Source organism: Coenobita brevimanus, chromosome 56 (genome assembly GCF_032717465.1).
Source record: "Coenobita brevimanus isolate Jiangsu-jjx chromosome 56, ASM3271746v2, whole genome shotgun sequence".
NCBI lineage: Eukaryota > Metazoa > Arthropoda > Malacostraca > Decapoda > Coenobitidae > Coenobita > Coenobita brevimanus.
In genome coordinates this window covers 17,429,854-17,438,682 of record NC_137009.1, presented here as the reverse complement: position 1 = coordinate 17,438,682, position 8,829 = coordinate 17,429,854, and the positions used below count along the sequence as shown (strand labels likewise).

General features: G+C 43.2%; 1 non-coding gene across 1 annotated transcript; it reads right to left on the bottom strand.

Annotated features, from left to right (window-relative positions):
* Nucleotides 1-7,648: 7,648 nt before the first annotated feature.
* Nucleotides 7,649-7,767, bottom strand: LOC145401858 (5S ribosomal RNA). The gene has a single exon (XR_013897697.1). It is a non-coding gene; the product is annotated as a 5S ribosomal RNA (ribosomal RNA).
* Nucleotides 7,768-8,829: the final 1,062 nt, after the last annotated feature.

The window sequence follows — 8,829 nt, the reverse complement described above, 5'->3', positions numbered from 1 at the left end:
AGCCTTCGTACCATCGTACATACTCTTCACAGCATTCAACAACTTCCCATCTACTCCATTTATTCTTAACACTTTCCACAATCCTTGTCTATCCACCCTGTCATATGCTTTCTCCAAATCCATGAAAGCCGCATACAACTTCTTTCCCTTCTCTAGAAACTTTTCCACTAAAGATCTAAGAATGAATACCTGATCTACACAACCTCTTCTCTTCCTAAAGCCTCCCTGTTCTTCTCCAACTAATTTCTCTGTTCTTTCTCTAACTCTGTCTATAAGTATCCTACCATACACTTTTCCTATTATACTAAGAAGACAAATGCCCCTATGATTATCACACACTTCTTTTCCCCCTTTTCCTTTGCACAAGGGAATAATTATACCTGACTTCCAATCCTCCAGGACTCCACCTTCCTCCCAGGCCAATCTGCACATCTTCCACATCCATTCTACTACTATCTCTCCCCCATGCTTCATCAGTTCACCACACACTCCATCAATTCCTGGGGCTTTCCCCTATTTAACTTTCTTCATTGCTTCCACAACTTCTATCCTACTGATTTCTTCCTGTCTTCTCACCTCCCTCCTTCTCCCAGCCATTCCCCAGCCACTTATACTCGCATTACTTCCAACCTCTACGTTCAACAATTCCTTAAAGTGTTCTCTCCATCTGCTCACTTTTTCTCCCTTCTCCACTAGTAATCTACCATTTTTATCTTTCACTCCCCTGCTAACTTCACTTCTACCCTGTCTTACTCTTTTCACTTCTCTCCAGAACATTTTCTTACAGTCCCTCCACTTTACACTCAAATTCCTTCCAAATTCCTCATCCACTCACTTCTTACTCTCTCTTACTAATCTTTTCACCTTTCTCTTTTTTTCCACATATAACTCTCTCTTCCGCCTCTCAACTTCTTCCACGTCCCTATTTCTCATCCATTCATTGTATGCTTTCTTCTTTTGTGCCACAGCCTGTTTCACCTCTTCAGTCCACCACGCTGTTCCTTGCACCCCCCTCCGTCTTCTCTTCCTTCCACACACCACATCACATGCTGCACATATTTCTTCTGTAAATATCTTACACACACCTTCCACGTCTTCCATCTGCTCCAATTCATATTTGCCCAATCGTTCCTCCACTTCTCTCTTATACTCTGCCTTTTTCTCATCCTCTTGTAACCTTTCCACTCTCCTTGCAACTACTCCTTCCTCTCGTCTTTCCCTTCTTCTATTCCTCCATCTTACTTGCATTCTAATTCTGGCCACCACCAAGTAGTGGTCAGAAAGTCCACTCCCCCAACCTCTATACACTCTTGCATCCTTTACACATCTTCACATCCTTTCATCCACACACACATAATCAATCATTGCCTTCCTTTCATTCAGTTCACCACCCACCCTTCTCATCACTCGCCATGTATACCTGTGGATCATTTTATGCCTGAAGAGGGTATTGGCTATCACCAACCCCCACCCAGCACAAATGTCCACTAACGCACTCCCATTCTCATCTATCTCAGCAGGCACACCCCACTCACCAACTATTCCATCCACCTTCACATTACCAACTTTACCATTCATATCACCAATCAAAAACACTCTCTCATTCCTTCCAAACTTTTCCATGCACACTTCCACATTTGTCCAGAACTCTTCTCTCACTCTTCTAGCACGATCTTGCGTTGGCGCATACACACACACAATCGCCCACATTTGTATTCCAACTTTCAACTTTACCCACTCAATCCTTGACCCAACTGATCCATACTGTCTTATGCTCTTCTTCCATCTTTTACTCACAACTATACATACTCCTTCCTTTGCCCTCTCATTCTCACCTACTCCTGCACATATACCCCATCCAGACTCCCATTCTCTCACACTTTCTCCTCTCCATTTTGTTTCAGTTATTCCACATACATCCATTTTCGCACCCTCAAGCACCTGGACAATCTCTCTCTCTTTCACCTCATCATTCGCTCCTCTTACATTCCATGTACTCATTACCAAGTCCTTTGTCCGGTCCTGGGTCGTCATCGTTTGGTCAGTCCTTGTCTGAGGCTTCTTGTTTGTTTTTTTAGTTAGTTGTTTTCCGGGGAGGGGCACTAATCCTCCGCTAACCCTTTTAGTCGCCTTTTACGACAAGCAGGGATACTGGGGGAGTATTCTTGAAAACCACCCTACCCCGACGGAAACCTATTGGCAATAACATATAACATTTTTTTTTTTTTTTTTTTTTTTTTATGTGACCGACTCTGGGCATAGGCTTCACAGCCTGCTTTCAAGGCCCAGTAGTCCTCCTACGTACCGCACACCTCTACATGTCACCACTTCGGCGCTAACACCCACCGTCCATACTGAATACATGCTAGGGCTGTCTCATACAGGACTGGTGTATTGGTATTAGCGGGGGTATTTTTACGACATGTCGGCGGGCCTTCTGGTAGATCAGTAAAGTCTGATTTTTCAGAAATTCAAATCCTTAAACTGTTCCCTGCTTCAGCGGGATTTGAACCCGGGTCCGTCAGGACTGCAGGCCAACTCTCTACCGATTGAGCCACCGCCTCCCCAAATGAATAATATTGGCTTCCAAACTATCTATTAGGCAGACCAGGACATGTGACATTCCAGGAAAATCATCGCCAAGAAGAGAGTTCCTTATTAGGGTACCTCGAGGCTTTTTTCTTTCACCTATACGTTTCAATCTGTACAGTCAATATATTCTCACATCACAACACCCACAAATCATTTTTCATATGTAGATGATGTTACAATACCAACTACATAACACTTCGCAGACTGTACGCGCACTGCAACAAGATTACCTTTATACAATTCAGACCTGGGTCACAGACAACATGCTGACGATTGTTCCAACCAAATCTACCAACATACTTATCAATAGTGGCAACCATGAACACATATTCAAGCCTAACATCACAGTGACGTACTCGTGCCTCATACCCCTCCCACCAAGATCGTTGCAGTGGGATGACACTAGGCACGCCGTCAGGGATCATCTTTTTATTAATTTTTTTTAAATGCATCCGGCTTTGGGCATAGGCATTATCAGCTTGCTCCCTGAGTCCCAGAAGTCCTACTACGTATCAAACACCTCTACATGTCACCACATCGGCACTAACGCAGACCGTCCATACTGAATACATGCTATGGCTGTTTCATAGACGGTTGTTGTCTTGGAACTGGTGTCCTTTTGCAACATGTCGGGTCTAATGGTAAATTAGTATAGTCTACCTTAGCGAATATCAAATCCTTTTAACTGTTCCCTGTCACAACTGAGATTCGAAACCATATCCAGTAGAACATCAGACCACCTCTCTACCGATTTGGCCACCGCCTCTGGGGGAACAACTACACACTCCTAACACACACACACACACACACACACACACACACACACACACACACACACACACACACACACACACATCATATCTCACGTGCATCCCACCTCTTCCTTACACACTTTCCCAACCCGGCCTAAGCCATTGTGAGAAAGTTTCCCAGCTCCATGGAATGTAAAGTACTGCACATTGTCTTATCCAGGGGTACATTATCAACGTGGAGAAGGTTCTTCTCTAAAAGATAAAGGAATGCAAGGGATCTTCCTCATGAGTGAGTGCCATTTGGTGGCCGATTTATTAAGTACCACCGTCCCCTACACCACCGAGAGCCAGTTCACCGTGATTCTACTATAGCTACCACAATATCACGACATTTTTTTACTTATTACATGCTCCACCTGGATCTGTGTTGTGGTTTCTGAGGGGAGAGAGAGAGAGAGAGAGAGAGAGAGAGAGAGAGAGAGAATGAATCTGCCAGACGAAATGAAGGCTTGGTCTGAACCTGACTGAGACTCGTACACAGGGGAGGGAATAGTGACGTAACAAAGCAGAAACTCAACAAAAAATCCGCTCAAGCCCAAAGAAGCTCCTTGGTTGCATAAAAATAACTTAGTATAATATTTTTACTCTAACTTGGCCTACTATTGCCCCGTCTCCATCTTGAAAACTGAGTTTTAATTTTGTAACAATAAATTAATACTAGAATATAAGGCTTGACATGAAGAAGTGCTAAGGAAAAGATGTAGCGTCATAGTATTTTCTTTTTCAGCCACTGAGGTTCGTGAGATAAGCTATAAAAGGACAAGAATCCTGGCCATATTAGAGTAAAAGGAGTATAAAATATCAAATTTTGTGAATATGCTTTTCTTATATTGAACTTGCTGTTAGCAGTTATTATTTCCATGGTTATTTTTCATATCAAAATTCTTAAACTTTTAAATAGTTACTTTATGTGCTTTACACAGACCATTCCCGGCCTGTTTGATGTTGCTTTTCTGGTCTGATTAGTCAACACACCAATGGTAATGTCCCCACAACTGATGCAATTTTATTTTTTCCATAACTGCACATACTACCTGCTGCATCCCAGCAGATTTTTCACCAATGACCTCCCCCAGTTCTGGCAGATTTTCCTTTTTTTTTGGGGGGGGGGGCTAAAACCTCCGCGTATTATTAGAATCATCGAAATTTCAGAAAGTGCTCACCTGAGCTTAGAAATGCCTAGTATAGGTGACCCTACCCTCACCTGGTACCGTCTTCTATCGAGCCCGGTGTCATATGCACGGAGTGACTTTATGCTGGAAGTTACCGTTCCCTTCTCTATTAAGTCTAAACTAACCAAACTTAACCAAACCTAACCTAACCTTAACCTAACTTTATCCTAGATCAACTTAACCTAAATAAACCTAAATTAAACTAACCTTAATTCACGAAATGACTAATTTGATAATCTGCCTGCAACATACACATACATCTTTATTTATATATATCCATATATCGACCTGTTGTTACCTACAGGTCGTTAAGACATCCAACTATCTTCCTGACACATGTATTTCATACAGTGTTGTTGATAAGTGGCACAAAATTGGGGATAACATGCGGATACTTTCAAAATAGAAGCTAAATGGCCACTTGGCGCATGCGCACTGAATGAAACAGTGACTTCCAGCAAAAGTCACTCCAAGCATACGACACCGGCTCCAGAGAAGACGTTTTCTGTGGGAGGAGTAACTATTCCAACCCACTCGGAATAGGTAGATTTTTATTTATTTGGTACGAATTTATATGTAGTACAAGAGTGTATTGGTTTTCACACAGTAATATAGGCGATATAAGAGTTGTTTCACTTACCAAACACATCTACATACTGCACCTTCCTTGGTGACGTTACCTGCTCATCAATTCTGCACGTTTCTTCCTCTAACACCACATAAACTTTGTCCTCCACATTGTCATCAATTTGGGAATCACTCTTACATTGAATTTCGTACCATTGCATGACATGTCTTTACTGGCCAGGTCACCGAAAACAGGTGAGTTGCCAAGACAATGGTCTGTGGGGGGGGAGGTCATGTGGGGTAAAACATTGTCCCCACCTGGCCTCGGATACAGGAAGGTGTCCCGCATATACGTACCAAAAATCACATGCGAAATTTGAAAAATGTGCAAATGATGGACCTTGCAATTGCAGCACATTTATAAACGTCAACAGTAACAAAACGTTCGGGTGCATATGTACATCAACGGGATGCGGCAGGTATGATGAATTGTTTACTCGGTGGTATTTGGTAGCTGTAAATTTCAAAAAATTATTTTCAGTGTGTAAATGCTATCATTTCGTTTATAAACAACTAAGCCCATTCTAAACATTCAAGGGAAAGAGTATTGAAGATTATGTCTTGGTCATTCACGTCCATACATTCCCGTGTCTGCAGAAACTAGGAATGACTGAGGCTGCGTAACCTTGGGTTTCCAGTCCACCCATCAACTGCCGTCAGGGTTGGCAGTTGTTGCCAATTTTGGCATTTTGTGCCAAAAATTGCTTACCAAATATTTGTCTGTGCCAAAGATATTGTCACTGTGTGCCCTTTTAGGATACATTTTATTTTTTATTTTTTATTATTTTTTTTTTTGGGGGGGTAGGAGTGTAGAGGGGAATTCCACCTCAACCCCTACTGCTCCTGATACCCTCTTCAGCCAGAACCCCAGACAGGAAAGGTGGTGGTGCCCTTTCGAGACTAGGGACAAGGAGGTTGTGGAAGAGGCTGTCCAGGCCACCGCATCCCTTATGCCTCCTGAGACGCTCATAAGCCACATCCAAAGTCGGAGAAAGTTGTGATGGACTTTTTGGGGCAGAGATTAGCCTACCCATGAAGTGCTTCCAGTGGTGAGCAGGCTTGTGTGCTGCATCAGCTAAAAGCAGCCATACTAGATGGGCTTATTTCCAGAATTCAGACTTAATCCGAGGAGAGCGATAGGCTTCATTTGGGACTTAATAGAGTCTAAAGCAATAGGCCTCAAATGAGTGCTATTTTCAAAGGCATACTAAAACTGCACCAGAAGGAGTAGGTGGCTGAAATTTGTATGGGAAAAAGGGTCAGGTGGCAACTCTCAATATCACCCACACACTGCCCCATACACACTCAGAATATGCGTGGACACCATTGAGCGCGCAGGTCAATCTTCCTCCCATGACAACGCCAACCCCGCACACGGCGCTCGCCCTTCTGGTGACGGTGCACGCCCTAAGTGCCCCACCTTGAGGTCCTCGTACGTCCCTCCAGACGACCCTTCATCTGATGACGAGTACCAGGTCCAACAAGCCCAACAGAAGAAAAGGAAGGCTGCGTCAGGCACCAAAAAGGCATCTGTGAAGAGGGCATTATTCAAGACTTCTACCACCGCTTCCACCACGCCATCACTTCCACCACTGCTTCAACAACTACTGCTGCAGGAGGCATCGTAGCAGGCCCTTTGCAGGGGGGAAAGTCTAGAGGCATTCAGACAGGGAGGAAAGGGAAGGGGCTGCCTTATCATTGGAAAATTACACCTCCCACCACAGTACCCTCTACACAATGCATTCCCACACCACCACCGCCACCTCTGCCACCACCACCACTACCACCTCTGCCACCACCGTCACCTCTGCCACCACCGTCACCTCTGCCACCACTGCCACCTATGCCACCACCACAACTGCCACCACCACAACTGCCACCTCTGCCACCATTGCAGCCTCTGCCACCACTTCCACCACTTCTGCCACCCCTGCTGCCAAGAGGCCTCGCCGTATAAGCCCCTCACCCCTTCTAAATACGGTGCCATCCTTTTCGGCGATGACAAGAGCAAGGAGGGTGGCGAGGGGGTTGACGGAGGGCTTGATGCTGACACGTTGGCAATAGGTTGGGGGACTGATTCAGACAGTGAATCAGTGCACGGAAACCCTGATTATGTATATGAAGAAGACGAATCAGGGAGCGAGGTGGCCTTCCGTGAACATCCCAGCGATGATGGCTTGGACAATCTTATGTTTATAACTCTTAGTTCTTCACAGAAAGTTAGGCTTAGAATGTCAAGTGTATTTTATATCAAATGTTTGTCTGTTGTACACTACTTGCAGGCCGTGCATGAAAAATAAATTGCTTTGTACTCCTATGATTCATATTTTCATTCATTCATTGCCAGACGCCATGTATCCCAAACGGGGTGGCTAACGGCTTAGAGTTAATTGTTTTACAGGGAGGGGCACTAATCCTCCACCAACCCCACTTGACACGTAGGGATGCCAACAGCATCTGGTGTTCCCAGGTGGTCACCCATCCAAGTACTAACCAGACCCAACGTTGCTTAACTTAGCTGATCGGACGGGAGGCAGTGTACTCAACGTGGTATGGCCGTTAAAGATAAAAAAATAAACTCATATTATCCATAGGATGTCTGCTCCTATGAATAATATGACATGAGGTTATAAAAAAATAATAGTTTTCTTTCCAGCTACTTGTAGGCTATGTATGAAAAATAAGTTGTTCTGTACTCCTACGATTCATGAAAAAGTAAAAAAAAAGAAAAAAAAACTCGTTATAGTATCCATAGGAGTCTTGCTCCTTTAAAAAATATATGAGTTTATAAAAAAAATTATTAGTAATTTTCTTTCTAGCACCAAAAATCTCCCCTACACCCATCGGGAGATTCGATCCCATGCCTCCTGACTCTGACCCAAATGTCATTCCTAGGTCAAGCACTCAGACCACCAGACAACGGGGCTTCACGCTGTCAGACGAATGAAAGATCTATCCACCATTCGAGCACGTGCCTGGGTGACAAAAAATATTAATCAAACAAAATATGATTTTATGTCGATCATGATCACTTTTCATTACAAATAACTACATTCATGCATCTTTATACGGCCAAGAAGCTCACAAAAGGTCTTTGAAAAATAGTAACTATGGTACATATATGTGCAAAGTTCGTGAATGAGAACGTCGTATCACTACCTACATTTTTCCTGTTATTTGCATCAAATTATAAATATTGTGCATACAGATGATACATGCATGAAATTTCCTTTTCATGGCACAGAAAGCATAGCCATTCATGAACGTAATAGCTTGATGCGGTGTAATATCAAGCAGAATATTGTTCACACACACACACACACACACACATTATATATATATATATATATATATATATATATATATATATATATATATATATATATATATATATATATATATATATATATGGAGTGTGTGGTGAAATGCTGAAGCATGGGGGAGAGATAGTAGTAGAATGGATGTGGAAGATGTGCAAATTGGCCTGGGAGGAAGGTAGAGTCCCGGAGGATTGGAAGTCAGGTATAATTATTCCCTTGTACAAAGGAAAAGGGGAAAAAGAAGTGTGTGGTAATCATAGGGGCATTTGTCTTCTTAGTATAATAGGAAAAGTGTATGGTAGGATA